This window comes from Henckelia pumila, chromosome 4, assembly GCF_033568475.1.
Source record: "Henckelia pumila isolate YLH828 chromosome 4, ASM3356847v2, whole genome shotgun sequence".
Lineage (NCBI taxonomy): Eukaryota > Viridiplantae > Streptophyta > Magnoliopsida > Lamiales > Gesneriaceae > Henckelia > Henckelia pumila.
In genome coordinates this window covers 215930756-215947455 of record NC_133123.1, presented here as the reverse complement: position 1 = coordinate 215947455, position 16700 = coordinate 215930756, and the positions used below count along the sequence as shown (strand labels likewise).

The window sequence follows — 16700 nt, the reverse complement described above, 5'->3', positions numbered from 1 at the left end:
TTGAGGGGTCTACAACAACGGTTGTTAAAACCGTTTCTATGTGCGTTATATTTTAAACTCTACGACAACATATTGTTTTTATCGTTGTATTTTTCTATTGCGTTATGTATTTTAAGACAAATCATTTATCAAACTGTTGTATTTTCTTTTTATTTTTTTTAAATTTTTTAAAAATAAAAACATATATGTATAGACTACCCGTTTCACAAGAAAAGAACTAAAGAAAGAAAAGGCAGAGTCCAAACCCTAAGCCCCAACCCGTCGACTTTGACCCAGCTCAGCTCCGACGCCGTAGCCGCCGATCGACGCCGAAAACAGGTCGTTCGACCTCATTTGATCTAGCTCAAGCCTTAACAACTCCAATGGTGACTTGAATCTAGAGTTTACGGCTTGAATCTCGGCGTTATCCTGTCGCGACCATCACTGTACGTGTATGTTTTTCTCCTTTATTCTCTTGCTTCGTGGTCTTTTAGTAGATGTTGAGGTTTAGGTTTATTATTTTTTTGACTTTCGGTGAATGGGTGGAGAAAATTGTTTTAATCTCCGAAAGACACCCGGGCTCCATACGGACTAAAGATGAATGAACTGTACGGATTGGAGAATGGGATTCAACCAGCGAGAAGATCGGTTTCATGGATTTTTTTTCGACATCAGTTATCAGAAAATCAATTGCCAATGTTTCTTCAGCTCAATTTGATGAGATTTTGTTGTTTTCTTTTTTTTTTTTTCCCAGTCTTTTGGACTTATTTTATCCGCGGTCCTTGAGATTTTTGTTTGGCCGTTTTTTGACAATGCTATGCTTTTTTGCGAACCTGTTTCATTTTTTAATTGTTCTATTTCTGTTTAGATTGATCCTAGGTATCGATATGATTGCACGGTGTAATTCTCGTATACGAATGCCCGGTAAATCTAATTAATTATACATGTGTATTCAGGGGTGTGATGGATCGGTTATTGTAGCATCGATGCCGGGGAATAAAGCTGAAAAGGATCATCCCGACAATTTATCGTTGGCCAGAGACGGATTTGACACGGTGATCAAAGCCAAAGCTGATGTGGATAAAGTCGCTAGATGCAAAAATAAGGTGTCTTGTGCTTATATTCTTGCATTGGCCACTCGTGACGTCATCGTACTGGTTTGTAAAAAATTGTTATTAATTAATTATATATTACCATTCTGGTTGTTCGTAAAATAATCATGTAATTTTTATGCATTTAGATTCAATGATATTCTAATATATGAAGGAACTAATTAATAATCATTTTGGTCTAAAACTTAGGCTGGTGGTCCTACATACTAATTAATAATCATCTTTTCATTTTTGTAAAAATTTCCACCATCGTAATGCAGTAGAGCTCCACTTAAAGGTGGTCAAATATGATTGATCGGTGTAATTCTCGTGGTACAGGAGCAAGTGAAGAAAACAAAGTCTACATGTTACTATCTAAATATCAACCTGCAATTGTTAATGATCTGCAAAAGTTTTACTTAATTAAATGAATATATAGGTTGAAAAAATTGGTGAATTTTCTATTGGTTTTCAGTTCATGGCTTTCCGATCTTCTGCGGTTTTGATGCTTTAAAGCAAGACGTATCATACATCATTTTTATTTGACTACATGGTGTCTAATTTAAAGGCAGGTTGAGATCTCAGCACCTTTGTTTATGCAGGTTGGATCTTGGAGATGGAAAAGAGGTTGATCTTAAAGAGTGCCCTAGATCAAAGCTTCGCCAGCAATGTATCAAATATCTTGGACCGGTAGGTGACCAAGATTTTGGTTAGTTTGTATTGAAAAAGTTGTTTTCTTTTAGAATATTATTTTCCCCCATTTTGCAGGAGCTCAAACAATCATAAGGCAGATAAATTTAAAATTGTGATAACAATTTAGCCATACAATTTTAGTAAATGGCGTCTTGCCTTAATTTTGCAATCTGAGTCATTCCAAGCAGTAATACCAATTAACTGTTATATGTTTTCTTTGGCTAGCAAGAGAGAGAACACTATGAATATTTAGTTGGCTCAGATTTCCCTTTATGTTTTTAGGTAGGTTGATTTTGTTTTTAGGTAGCTTGAAGTTGATAAATGCATGTGCCTTTAATTATCTAAAATCAGAGTGATAGTCTAGAGTGTTTCCTTGTCATTTGTTATACAATGTGTTGCTAACTCAGTCATGATTTTATTGAACTAGGTGGCCTTAGATACTTCTGTATTTTGCAAAGAAGATCAAGGGCGGCATGCCTTTGAGATGCTTTCTGCAGTTTCATGGCCGGGAAACATATCATTTCTTGTGATTAGCAATGAAAACCATATATAGGTTATTTTTGATAAGGGTTATTTATAATTTATAAGTATCTATTCGCAAATAAACTTTGAGATCACCCATGGTTTTTGAATTTTAATATTACTCTCCTTTCAGGAAAATTTTATTATCGCGCTTTCAAAAAAGGGATATCCAAACACCGTAGTGGATAGAAGGTGTATGGTACTTTATTAGGAAACTTATTCACCGAGTTTTTGTTTGTCACTCATGCCCGTTGTATTTCGTTGTCACATTTCTCAGGGACGATGAAGAAAAACTTGGGGAACGAGAACTTCCAACCTCTAGCTATATCGCAAACTCATTTACTCTATATTATGATGCAAGGTTATTATTGCTTGTTTATACATATTTATATGATCTTGCATATTAGATGTTGTGCTTCCTATTGGTGCATCTTCATATTTTCTTAAAAATCCAATATATTTTCTTCTTTTTGTTCTTAAAAATAACTTTGTGATCTTGATTCGTTCAACTCGAACCCTTTTCGTGAATTGAAGTAGGGTGAGTTGTGTTCTTCACGAGTATGTATTTTTCTTCTGCCTTTACCTATTTTGGTGTGTATGTAATCATTCATTTTTCAAAGCGAATTATTTCGAATCATGGGATATTTCTGAATTCATGAATTTTGAGTGTTTAAATTTTGTTGAGATTGATTTGGGGTGAAACAAGTTCAAACGCGCTTGAGTTCCTCTCATTCTTGCTGCAAGAGGCGTAGAACAAGGCATTGGTTAAATTTTCAATCCGTGATGTGGAAGCAAACATATGCCCCCTTTCTGTTCCGAGGTGTTGACGTTGCAGGCTTGGGCTGGATCAGCAAAGGAGGACGAGGGTGGCCTGTGGGGGGCCTTGAAGTCGTCGTTTGATCCTAACGAGAAAAATAAATCTGGAGAGTAAAGCTGCTTCAACTGTTGAAATTACAAAGAGATGGACCATTTCAAATGCATTTTCAAAGCCACAGTTATTCGGATGAGACTACGGTTGCGATGGCGGGAGCGGCGATCGTGTTCAAGAGAACAATCCTACAGTTAAATTGTGTATCCTTTTGAATTTTCTAGTTTCTGAACTCATTTTTATATTTTTTTTATAGTGTGCATTGGATTAGAATTTTAATTTCGAGTTCTTTGTAATACTAAAAAAAATTGTATATTAAAATTTATTTTTGATATTTTAAATTTGTTTTGTTTATAATATTGAAATTTATATATTAATTTTTAATTTTTTTTGTTTTTTAAATGAAAAAAGACAACGGATAAAATCCGTTGTCGTATGGGGTCTACAACTGTTTTAAATGATGGTATTGTTAAAAGCACGCCTCTACGACAACGGATAAAATCCGTTGTTTTCTTAAAAGACAACAGATTTGTGCCTCGTAGGGGAGGACTTTTAACAACGCTATCAGTTACAACAGTTTTTAGCCCCTGTTATCCGTTGTCTTTTTGCTTTTCTCTTGTAGCTAATGCGAGCCACCAGAACCGTGCAGCCTCAAACCTGCCCAGCCACAAGGTATCCCAAGAACACCAAACATAGGGACTTGAGCGACTACGCTCAATACATAAGCAATGATATATAAACTAATATGTGCACAAAAATGAATTTAAAACCAAAGTAAAACAGTCTGCTCAGGGCGCGACAAATACACAGCACTGTGCTAAGAAAGCAAATCCGCGGGGTACTCGTATATTCTATAATTAGGGCTGAGCCTCCCCAACCTGAACCGAATCCAAAATAGGACACAAGTCTCACATGGAAACTGTCACATCCTGAACGGACGCAACGAACCTGCCCGAATTTTCAGCTATAAATAGATGCATTCCAAGGCCATTTCAAACACAACTCAAGCAATCTTTTCCTTTACTTCTCAAGTGTTCATTCAAGAGTTTAATACATATTTCTTTCAATTAGAGAGTTGATTGTAGAAATTGTTTGTGAGTTGTTGAGCTTTCGTTGTACTCTCGAGTGTGAAGCCCGAGTGTGTAATTGTTGTTGAGGCTATCCTTGAAGCCCTTAAGGCCAAGTGTTGAGTTGTATCGGCGCGGTGATCGTGTTGAGTTGTACGGCTATTCTTGGAGTCATCAAGGCCAAGACTATTACGCCTTAAACGTATACAAATCTCGTGTAATGAGATTAATATTTTTAATGCATTAACAAATCTCAAATTAATATGTTTTGATGATTACAAAACTCGGTTAATCATTACTAACAGTTTAAAGTGAAAAATTTGCAGATAATAATACTTTTGTGTATGAACAATATTTGAAGCAAGAACCGATAATCAAAAATTGGAGATAAAAATTTAAATGATTCGAATTTTCCCAGGTCGGACGGTCCGAAGATGGTTCGGATCACCCGAAAAATATTCAATATTTAAATATGTTCAAAGGATCAGATCGGAGTCCACGAAAGACTAGTTCGGACGGTCCGAAGCCAGTTTGGACGGCCCGAAGAATTTCCTGGAATTTAAAATGATTCGGAGGCACTCTTGGAGGCCACGAAATGCACACTTCGGACGACCCGAAGACAAGTTCGGAGGACCCGAACTACTTTACGGCCACTGAAGATTTTGTCGGAAGAAATTTGCCGGAATGAATTTAATGTAGCCGTTTGGACGACCCGAAGATGAGTTCGGATCCCCCAAACAGTTCACCAGCCGTAGAAATTTGAACTTGAATCAGACAACGTTCAGACGACCCGAAGACCCGTTCGGAGGCTCCGAACCAGCTCGGATCAGCAACTATAAATACATGCCATTTGAAGCCATTTAAAATCACCAATTCATCTCCTCTCTTCTTTACAAGCAATATCCTCTCCATCAAGTGTTCAAGTGATATTTGTGCAATATATACAAATCGAGGGTTGTTTGTATAAGATCATTTGTGAGTTGGTTGTTCGATTGTTGTAAATACTCGTGTGTGAAGACGAGTATATTGTGCGAGTGTTGTAGATATCCTTGCAGCCCTTAAGGCCAAGTGTATTGAGTTGTATCGGCGCGGTGATCGTGTTGAGTTGTACGGCTATCCTTGGAGCCATCAAGGCCAAGAAGTTGAAGTGCTAATGGATCCTTGGTTAATCGATCTTAACCAAGAAGGGGAGACGTAGACGATTTATCGTCGAACTTTCATAAACATCTCTATCTCTTTTACTGCTTTATTTACATTACACATTTATTTACCGCATTTATTATTGATTGCTTTAAGTCTTTCGCTTGCGTATTTGCATAATTGCTTTAAATTTCTAAAGTTGCCGATAGAACTTAAATCCCCCCATTAGGTTCTAACAAGTGGTATCAGAGCCACCTTTTTACAAAATATTTTTAAAAAGGCTCTATGGCAAATCTAGCTAGCGATTATGCTCAAGGGCAATCAACCAATAGTCCTCATCTTTTCAATGGCATAAACTACGGATATTGGAAAAATCGAATGTCTCTATATATCCAATCCATATATTATGACCTTTGAAAAGTAACTGTGAAAGGTCCCTACATACCTATGAAAGAGGTTGAGGGAGTCAAAATTCCTAAGGGAATGGACGACTTTTCAAAGGAGGATATGAAATTAGTATCTCAAAATGTTAAAGTTATGAATATTTTGCATTGTTCCCTAGATATGAACGAATACAACCGGATCTCGATGTGCTCCTCCGCAAAAGAGATTTGGGACAAATTAGAGATATGCCACGAGGGAACCAACCAAGTCAAAGAGACAAAGATAGATCTTCTACAACTCAAATACGAGACATTTGAGATGGAATCCAATGAAGATATAGACACAATGTTCCGAAGTCTCTCTCAAATCATCAATGAGTTAGCCCAACTTGGAAAACAATATCCAATCAAGCAAGTGTGGAGGAGAGCTCTACGCGCCTTACCCAAGGAGTGGGATGCCAAGAGAACGGCCATCATTGAGTCCAACAAAGGTGATACCGCATCCTATGATCTTGATCAACTTCATGGAACCCTAAAAACCCATGAGTTGGAAGTATCCACAAGAAAAGAATCTAAGAAAGATGATGAGAAGATCAAGGCAAATTGGATTGCCTTATCCACCCAAATCGAAGAAGAAGATGATGATGATATGAAACTCTTTGCAAGAAAGTTCAAAAGATTTATGCGAGGAAGCAACTTTCAAGAAGAAGACGGACAAGGAAGTAACATGCTACAACTGTCAATAACAAGGTAATTATGCAAATGAATACCCTCTCAAGAAGAAAAATGACAAGGGAAAGAAGAAAGCACTCATAGTCACTTGGAGCGATAGCCATGATGACGAGGAGGAAGCTAATATCTGCCTCATGGCTAGGAGTGATAACATCGTCTCCGACGATGATGATGAGGTACCTTCCTATGATGAATTATTGCATCCATATAAACATATGTTTGATATGGCTAAATCACTTAGAAAAAAAATATAAAAATCCCAAAAATTAATTAAAAATCTAAGGAGCATGAAAACCTATGATTAAAAGATGATATAACTCACTTAGAAAAATCATTTGATAAATTCAATATTAGTAGTAATAAATTGAATAATTTACTAAGCATGCAAAAATGTAGCCTTGATAAAGGTGAAATAGGATATGGTAAGAAATCTATATACTTTTCTAGCCTTATTGCTAAAGCAAAAATGAGATCACCCCCTACATGCTCTTACTGCTGTAAAATAGGTCATGTTAGACATAAATGTAGATCTTTGAATTATCAATATGATCAAAAGAGCTATATGAAATGGAGGCCTAAGAGTACTTAACAACTCATCAGTCGACATTATGAGATCATGATCTAAGAGAGTTCATCATAGACCGGTTTCAACTACCTTGACTTACGACTGGTCTTCCTGATGAACGCTGCTTTGTCCAAGGAAATAGGTTTTTAAAGAGGCCATAGCCCTACCTACTACTAGGAGAACTCTTGGAAAGTGGCGATGATATTGCTATGAGAGACTGAACTCTTAGAAGTCCATTTTGTATCTCTCTTTTCTAACACTATGGTCCCAAAAGAACTAAAGGGTACCAAAATCAATTCGTGCAGGGAAATAGGAAAACTGTTCTCCCTAGCATATGGTATCTAGACAGTGGATGTTCTAGACATATGATGGGGAACAAAGAGCTACTCCAATCGGTCAAACCAAAGGAAAAAGGAACTGTCACCTTTAGAGACAACAATAAAGGGGTTATTGAAGGAATCGGCTCAATAGGTATTTCTAAATCCTGCTTGATTGATGATGTACTCATAGTGAAAGAACTTAAGCATAACCTAATAAGCATAAGTCAATTGTGCAATAGAGGTCATGAAGTCAAATTTACTCCCCAACACTGGACTATATCACTCACATGTGACAAATCCATAAATTTCAAAGGATATAGAAGTGAAAATGTATACAAGGTTTCTTTAAATAATTTATCTTTATCAAATATCAAAAGCCTTGTATCCTTGAATGTTGATGACAACATTCTTTGACATAGACGGCTAGGTCATGTTGGTCCTAGCACCATAGAAACACTTTTTAAACTTGATTTAGTTGTTGGTATGTCAAAACTCAATTGAAAATTAGATTCTGTTTGTGATGCGTGTCAATTTGGCAAACACACAAGGGAATCTTTTAAAAGCAAAAATTTTGTATCAACTTCTATGCCCCTTGAACTTTTTCACCTAGATCTATGTGGTCCCTCGAGGAACGCTAGCATAGGAGGGAAGCTTTATGCATTTGTCATTGTGGATGATTTTACACGTTTCACGTGGACATTTTTTTTTAGCCCACAAAAATGATGTCTTTGATTATTTTAAAACTTTTGTAAAACGTGTTGAGAATGAGAAAAATCTTTCAATAAAACAGATCCGTAGTGACCACGGAATTGAATTTTAAAATGAGATTTTTACAAATTTTTGTGAAGATAAAGGCATCGATCACAATTTTTCTTGTCCTAGGACTCCTCAACAAAATGGGGTCGTTGAGAGGAAAAATATGACACTTGTGGAGATTGCGAGGACCATGATATGTGAGCATTCTCTACTAAAATATTTTTGGGATGAAGCAATGAACACTGCCTGTTACATTATCAATCGTGTATCAATAAGGCCAATTCTTAAGAAAACTCCATATGAATTATGGAGAGGGAGAAAACCTAATATTTCATACTTTCGGGCTTTTGGATCAAAATGCTACATTCGTAATAATGGTAAGGATAATTTCGGTAAGTTTGATGCCAAGTCTGACAAAGGCATCTTTCTCGGATATTCTACCTCAAGTAAGGCTTTTAGAGTATTTAATAAACGTACTTTATTAGTTGAAGAATCTATGCATGTTATATTTGATGAATCTATGGCTGTAGCTTCTTGTACTACTAACGATGATGTAGAATTACTCGAAGAAAAGATGACTTCATCAAGCTTAAATGATATAGATGTTTTTGTTGAGGAAACACCACTTTTGAAGGATTGGATGCTTCACAAAGATCATCCTATGGATCTTATCATTGAAAGTCTTTCGAAGGGAGTAACCACTTGATCTTCTCTTAATAATATTTGCAATCATTTTGCTTTTGTTTCACATGTTGAACCTAAGTGTATTGATGATGCTTTATTAGATGATTCTTGGATAATTGCTATGCAAGATGAATTAAATGAATTCAAGTGGTGTCTTGTTTTTCGGCCGCATGATAGATCTATTATTGCTACTAAATGGGTATTTAGGAATAAACTTGACGAGCATGGTACTATCACTAGAAATAAAACTAGGCTTGTAGCGAAAGGATATAGTCAAAAAAAAGGCATTGATTATGATGAGACATATTCTCCTGTTGCCTGACTTGAATCTATTCGCATGTTGCTTGCTTTTGTCTGCTCTAGAAATTTCAAGTTATTTCAAATGGATGTTAAGGGTGCATTCCTGAATGGTGAACTAAAAGAGGATGTTTACATTGAACAACCTGATGGCTTTGTTGATGCATTGTTGCCTGATCATGTGTATAGACTAAACAAAGCTTTGTATGGTTTGAAACAAGCTCCTAGAGCTTGGTATGAAAAACTATCAACTTTTCTTTTCTCAAATGATTTTTTGAGAGGAAAGATTGAAATTACTTTATTTACCAAAAATGTCAAAGATTATTTATTGATTGTGCAAATTTATGTTGATGACATAATTTTTTATTCTACTAATGAAACTATCTGTCAAGAATTCTTTAAGTTGATGCAAGATCACTTTGAGATGAGCATGATGGGGGAACTTAACTATTTCCTCGGATTGCAAATCAAACAGTGCAAAGATGGGTTCTTTGTGAACCAAAGAAAATACATCAAGGATATTATAAAGAAGTTTGGGATGGAGAACACAAAATCATCATCTACACTAATGAGCACAGCAATCAGACTCGACAAGGATGAAAATGGTAAATCTGTAGATCAATCTTCCTTTCGTAGTATGATTGGCTCCTTAATTTATGCTACTGCTAGTAGACCGGATATTATATTTAGTGTTTGCTTGTGTGCACGGTTTCAATCATGTCCAAAGAAATCACATTTTTTTTTCCTTAAAACGCATTTTCAAATATCTTTCAAATACTCCAAATCTCGGTTTGTAGTATTCGAAAATTTCTTTCTTTGACTTAAAAGCGTATTGTGATGCCAACTTTGGTGGATATAAGGTGGACATGAAAAGCACTAGTGGAACTTGCTTCTTTCTAGGAAATTGTTTAGTTTCTCGGTTTTCAAAGAAACAAAATTGTGTTGCGTTGTGAACAACAGAAGCCAAATATATGGTTGCCGGTAGTTGTTGTGCACAAATTCATTGGATGAAGCATCGATTGCTCGACTATGATGTATCTTTTTCAAAAATACCTATTTTCTGTGACAACACTAGCGCCATATGTCTTACAAAGAATCTGATTCAACATTCGCGCACCAAACATATTGACATTCGTCATCATTTTATTCGTGATCATTTAATTATATGGTTTTCAGACTTGATTTTATTTTATTGATTGTCGGATTTATATTTGTCTTGTGAATATTCTGATCAACTGTTTGCTTGCATGTTAATCGATTCCAAGTCGACAGAGGAGGTATTGATTTCGATCACTCTGATAATCAACATTTTGTAAAACCGACTAGAAATAGAATTCAGTTTCAGTGTGCGGTTTGGGTGTAAACTGAATTTTCATAAATATTTAATGCATTCAAATTTGATTAGAATTACGAAATATTAATCCGTCAATATTTGAATAGGTTTGATTGTTCTATAAATAGACCTTTGAACAAGATAGGAGAATTCTCGTGATTTAAGATTAAATCTGAATCCTGAATCAACTACATGTTACATGATTTGTTTGGTATCTACGTGTGTCTTGGTTGTCTTTGTTTTAATTATTTTTATCTTCAGTTATTTTTATTCTTATTTCTTAAGCAGTTTTTATTTTATATTCTTATTTTATTTAATTCAAAATCCTTTCTATTATTTTGTCTAGATTAAGTAAAATAATTAAATCTTGGAAATTGACAACAGTCCCTGTGGGATCGATACTTGGACTCTCTGTCCACTTTACTATTACTTGACCTGGTACGCTTGCCAGTAGATTTATATCACACCGATTTAGTCGTTAAGTTTTTGGCGCCGTTGCCGGTGACTGTTTAGTTAATATTAGGATAGATTATTTGCTTGAAACTAGATATTTTATTATTTTTAGTTTTTTTTTATTTTTAATTTTATTGTTTCTTACTTGTGAGGTACTTGGAGATGGATCATCGACAAGTGTTCACAAGGTTTGACCAACAATACTCAGAGTCATTTTATGCTGTTTGGAGGAGATTAAATGAATTGGCGAACAGATTTCCATGTCATCAATTTTTGAACTACACGCTCCCTCAGATTTTTTATGGTGGTTTGGATGAGACTACAAGAAGTTGGGTGGATTATAGAGCTTTGGCCACTGGAAGTCTCCTGTTAAGAAGAGATGAAGACAGTGCTATGCACTTGTTAAATGATATGGCGGATTTCGACTACCATTGGCATTGTGATCCTTCATTGCAAGGTTGGAGTCACAAATATCCTCCATAAATCAACTTCACAAATTTTGCGAACCAACCACCGGAGCATCAAGAAGAGTGTGTAGGGTATTTTGAAGATCATGTGGCTCTATTGGAGAATATTGTGAAAAGGCAAGAAGAGACAAACCAGTTCTTCGAAATCCGCATCAAGTCTTTGAGTCTTTTGGATGAACAGATTGCGCTTCTTAGAGAACCAATTTTTGAGATCTGCCAAGAGAATGAAATAATTGAGCCAGATCATGAGAACATAATTTTTGAGGAATCATCTTGTGATGATGAGCCAACAGTGAAATTGGAGGAGGAAGACACATACAAGGCTACATATTTTACCTCGTCAATGGTCGTTCCATGTACACCGTTAGAAGATTCCTTCTTGCCATAGACGCCACCTCCAGCATATTTCATCCTTTATGAGCTTCAGCCTAGATTCGAAGTCTCCTTCCAAAAGAAAAATTTCAGACCAAGTGTTGTTGGACCGACGAGCTTACAAAGTATATATCACGCCAAGCTTGAGGGCGAAGGAAATCAAAACCCATACGTAGAGTCGTATGATTCTTACTATGGGCGGAAACCGCTCTTTGATGGTTGCTTCTGCATAGTCGGGCTGTTGACTGTAAACTTAGCGCTGACTGTGAGACAACCAAGTGTTCTCTTTTCATTTTTTTTTATTTTTATTATATTTTGCTAATCCAATGCCTTACCTGTCGCCTTTATATGTGCAGTATATTGCCCCACCACCAGAAGTTGTTGTTGGACTTTTACAAAGGAGGAAAAAGACGAATAAGAAACCAGGGGAGTGTTATTTTTGTTTTCATTATGTGTTTGTTTCGTATTCTGTTAATTGTTCTGAAGCATTGAGGGCAATGCTTTGGATAAGTATGGGGGGTAGATTAGTTTTGTTGGTTTTGTTGTTTTGCATTCATATGGTTTAGTTTATTGCATATAGTTCGTATTCATGCATATCATTATGTTTTGTGAATAAGTAGAATGATGACTATTGGCCGATGATGATAGAGTTGTTGAGACAAAAATTTTTTTAGAAAATGTTGCTTTTGATTGAACATGAGAAGCTGTTGGTTGACTCGTGAATCATTTTTAAGCACGCATGTTTGACCGGTGTAGTGTAGCGATTTAATTGATGAAGTTCGTATTTGTTTGATCATTGCACGACAATATGTGTTTGTTGTTCATGATAGTGTCTTTGGATTCTTGATAGTTTTTAGACATTGCATGTATAATCTTGGGCGTACCTATAAATTTTTTTAAAAAACTTTTATTGAAAATTAAGTTAACTCCATCCGGGTTACGAGCAGATATTGAAATCCTAATCTCTTGTTCTTGACTAAGTATGCAGATTTCATGGGGTTGAAAATTTGAAATTTTAAAATAACAATTCCATCCGAGTTTGGACAATGATTGAAATCCTAATCTTTGTTCCATAGCTAAGTTTGCGGGTTAAATGAGATTGATGCTCCATCCGGGCTATAGACGAGGGGATTGAAATTAGAATCCTATCTTAGTTATAGCTAAGTTTGCGGGTAATTATTGGGGCTTATTAAAAATACCGGGTGCAAAATCCGGAGGTACGTAATTAATCTCAAGAAAGTGCATGTTTTTGTTTGGGATTGTTGAGATGACGAAGTGCTGGATTGTGATAATTCCACTGAATTTTCATAGGTCGCTAAGCATTCTTAGGACAGATTCTTTTAAAATTGCATGAAACTGGAATGACATGACACACACTCACGTTTACATTAAACTTAAAGTGTATTGTGAACAATCAGAAGTTTTTGTGGTTTTTAGTTGTTCAAGTTGAAAATTATCGGAGGCTATGTTGTTCATGATTCATTCTTACTTATGTCGTTATTTGCATTTTGTTTTTGCATATCTTGCTCGAGGGCGAGCAAGATTTAAGTATGGGGGTGTTGATAAGTGCATTTTGTGTGCATTATTTCGTGATAGGTTTTTGTTTATTTTGTGTGCATTCATATTGTTTTTATGTATTTTTATGTGTTTTAGTGCATGTGTGTATATTTCACTCCTCGGGTTAATTTTGTAGGAAAATGAATTGTTGAAGAGTGAATTATGGAGCAGCTTTGTTCAAAAAAATAAAATTTAATTTTAGAGAGGTCCAAATCCAATCTACACTCTTCAGAATAAATTTCAAGATGTTTTGAAGCTGCTGTTCAAATTTTAGCTCGATCCGACGGCTAGAACCCGAGATATGAATTTTTCAAAATCGTCGCTCGCAGTAGAATTTTTGTACTGCGCGCGCGCGAGAATCAAGCTCGCGCGCGCGCGAATCGGAGTTACAGACCTCTGTTTTTTTGTTCTGCATGCGCGCGCGTGTTTCGGCGTCAGTTTTGTTCCGAAAAGTCCTATTTTGTAAAGGAAATTAATTGGTACAAGTTCCAGACCATATATATAGAAGATATAACATATTTTTGGGGGTTCGGAAGTTCCAGAACGTGCACAACACAGAGGAGGCGGCTACAAGGCTTGGGAGAGAATATTTTTATTTTATTTTATTTTCTTTTCTTTTCTTCTTATTTTTATTTTTTAATTATTATTTTTAATTATTGAGTAGTTTATTTTCAACCAAGACGGCGTGATTGGGCCGACGAAATTCATGTAGAAAATTTGGATGTTTGTTTGGGATTTTTCAGATTTAATTTTATTTTACTGATTGTCAGATTTATATTTGTCTTGTGAATAGTCTGATCAACTGTTTGCTTGCATGTTAATCGATTCCAAGTCGACATAGGAGGTATTGATTTCGATCACTTTGATAATCAACATATTGTAAAACCGACTAGAAATAGAATTCGGTTTCAGTGTGCGGTTTGGGTGTAAACTGAATTTTCATAAATATTTAATGCATTCAAATTTTGATTAGAATTACGAAAGATTAATCCGTCAATATTTGAATAGGTTTGATTGTTCTAGAAATATGCCTTTGAACAAGATAGGAGAATTCCTGTGATTTAAGATTAAATCTGAATCCTGAATCAACTACATGTTACTTGATTTTTTTGGTACCTACGTGTGTCTTGGTTGTCTTTGTTTTAATTATTTTTATCTTCAGTTATTTTTATTCTTATTTCTTAAGCAGTTTGTATTTTACATTCTTATTTTATTTAATTCAAAATCCTTTCTATTATTTTGTCTAGATTAAGTAAAATAATTAAATCTTGAAAATTGACAATAGTCCCTGTGAGATCAATACTTGGACTCTCTGTCCACTTTACTATTACTTGACCTGGTATGCTTGCCAGTAGATTTATATCACACCGATTTAGCCGGTCAGTACACCTTGATTATAGGCTTGGATATTATGTGGTTCACCTTGAAATGACCTATAGAGGTACGTAAGTACTGACTGAGATATATAGTTGAGTATGCATTCTTACGTGTTGTATTTACCGTGTTATACACTTATTTACTGTTCATATGACGCATGATCATTTATCACATTGAGCTGTATCTCCTTTGAGATAGCCATATTTTAGTTGGGCCGCTCAGTCCTATATCGTGGATGATTGGACGTCACGAGTCACATGGTTGACGGGCACAGAGGGCTGTGTTGTTTCCAAGATATTCCAAATCCATGACCGGATGATGTGTTAGTAATCTAGAGAGGTAATTCCGAGTGATACTAGACACTTAGGCGCCTCCAGTCTGAGAATGAGTTTCCTCGTTGATCCAGTAACCCAAATCACGTCATTTTTGCATGAGCATATTGGTTTCTATACTCATATTTATTGTACTGAGTGTTAGCACTCACGCCCCTGTTTTTTCATCTTGAACACCCAATTCCACGGGACAGACCTCAGGTTTGGTGACGCAAGAAAGAGTGAGTCCTGAGGTGAAGTGAAGTGACTTTCAGATTCCAGTTGTCTGGTTCAGTGGGTTTTATTTCTGCATTGGTTTGTTACACTGTTATTCAATATGGTTGTATTTTAAACAGCATGCTATACTGTTGTATCAGGTTTGGAATTATGTTTTCCGTTGTATTACCTAATTATTATCATATAATATTTCCTAGTTGAATATGCATGTTCCATATGTTGCATTTTATATGGAATGTTTTTATATTCATATTTTATGTCACGATAATTATGTTGCATATATTTTCATCTTGATCCTATATCATTGAGAATTTCTGTTAATGAGTGTTCTCAGCCCACTTCTTCAGTGGATGGTTTGACCCAGTTAGTCACTTTGACGACTACGTCGGTCATGTCACCATTATAATATTCACAATTTTTTTTGCTATGAGAGCCACCTCATGGTGCGACGTGCAGTAATACATACTATGACACCTCCAAACTGAGCAGGGTTGATTAATTTTGATCCTTGGTACCCTTTCTCTTGCATACATGCATTATATAGAATTTTTATACTCATACTATCGTACTGAGCAAATGTCGCTCACATCCTCGATTTTGTTCTTGGACACCCCATTCTAAGGGGCAGTTGACCAGGTGTTGGATCAGTGGTTGGTCAATGGTCAAGGTTTGGAAGTAGAGGTTTCCAGTGATTTAATTTAAGTTTATTTATAGTATCTGATTATATTCGACTAGGTTGCATAATTATTGTTTTGGGTTCTAGTTTATTCTGGTTGTATATTGTCGTGTTGGTACGTGGTATAAGTTTCCCAAGTTTACTTTTATTATGTTTATCTATCTATGCTAATTGCATACTTAGATTTTTGTTTAGCAAGTGATGTGGGACAAGCCACTAGAGTTACAAAAAGTTATAAAACAAAAGTCTTCAACGGAATTCCTTTCTAAGTGGAAGTATTATGAGAGATATAGAAGGATATCACCTTTAAAATTCCATAATTTCTTGTGTCATCTTACTTATTGCTTTCCTTATTATTTTATTTCTCATTTTTTTGCATATTTATTATCACAAAAATTACGGACCGTTTTCCTCATTATATTTGTGGTCCAGATATTTTTGTGTATTGAGTAGAATTTGAACTTGCATGGCTAACTCTATCAAGACAGTTCACTAGAATTTTTAGTGTTTTAGGAAAAAAATTTAAGTGTGTATTCAACTCCCTCTAAACACATCCTGGATCCTATCCTTATTTTTCACAATCAATTTTTCTGAAAGAGAAAATTGATTTTCCGTTCTTTGTGCTTTATGTTTTGCGATTTTGGTTAAAATTTTATTTTAGTTCGCTATCTTTAAATTTTGCTTTTCGGAAAATTCAGCCATTTTTTGACGTGGGGCTTATCTGTCATCGATATAGTACTATATGACATTGATGTGTATAGTGTTATATCAATACTCACGATGAAGAAAAAATAATAAACTTAAAACTTGAAAGATACTT

The 16700-nt window shown here is 35.5% G+C and overlaps 1 long non-coding RNA gene across 4 annotated transcripts; it reads left to right on the top strand.

Moving 5' to 3' along the window:
• The first annotated feature begins 220 nt into the window (after positions 1 to 220).
• LOC140864148 (uncharacterized) lies at positions 221 to 3501 on the top strand. 4 transcript variants are annotated; one of them, XR_012144129.1, is made up of 6 exons: positions 221 to 431; positions 936 to 1136; positions 1673 to 1760; positions 2191 to 2316; positions 2419 to 2477; positions 2563 to 3501. It is a non-coding gene; the product is annotated as an uncharacterized lncRNA (long non-coding RNA). The 4 variants fall into 4 exon arrangements; XR_012144131.1 differs by having other exon boundaries at positions 221 to 425; positions 2191 to 3501; XR_012144130.1 differs by having other exon boundaries at positions 936 to 1085; positions 2191 to 3501.
• The last annotated feature ends 13199 nt before the right edge of the window (positions 3502 to 16700 follow it).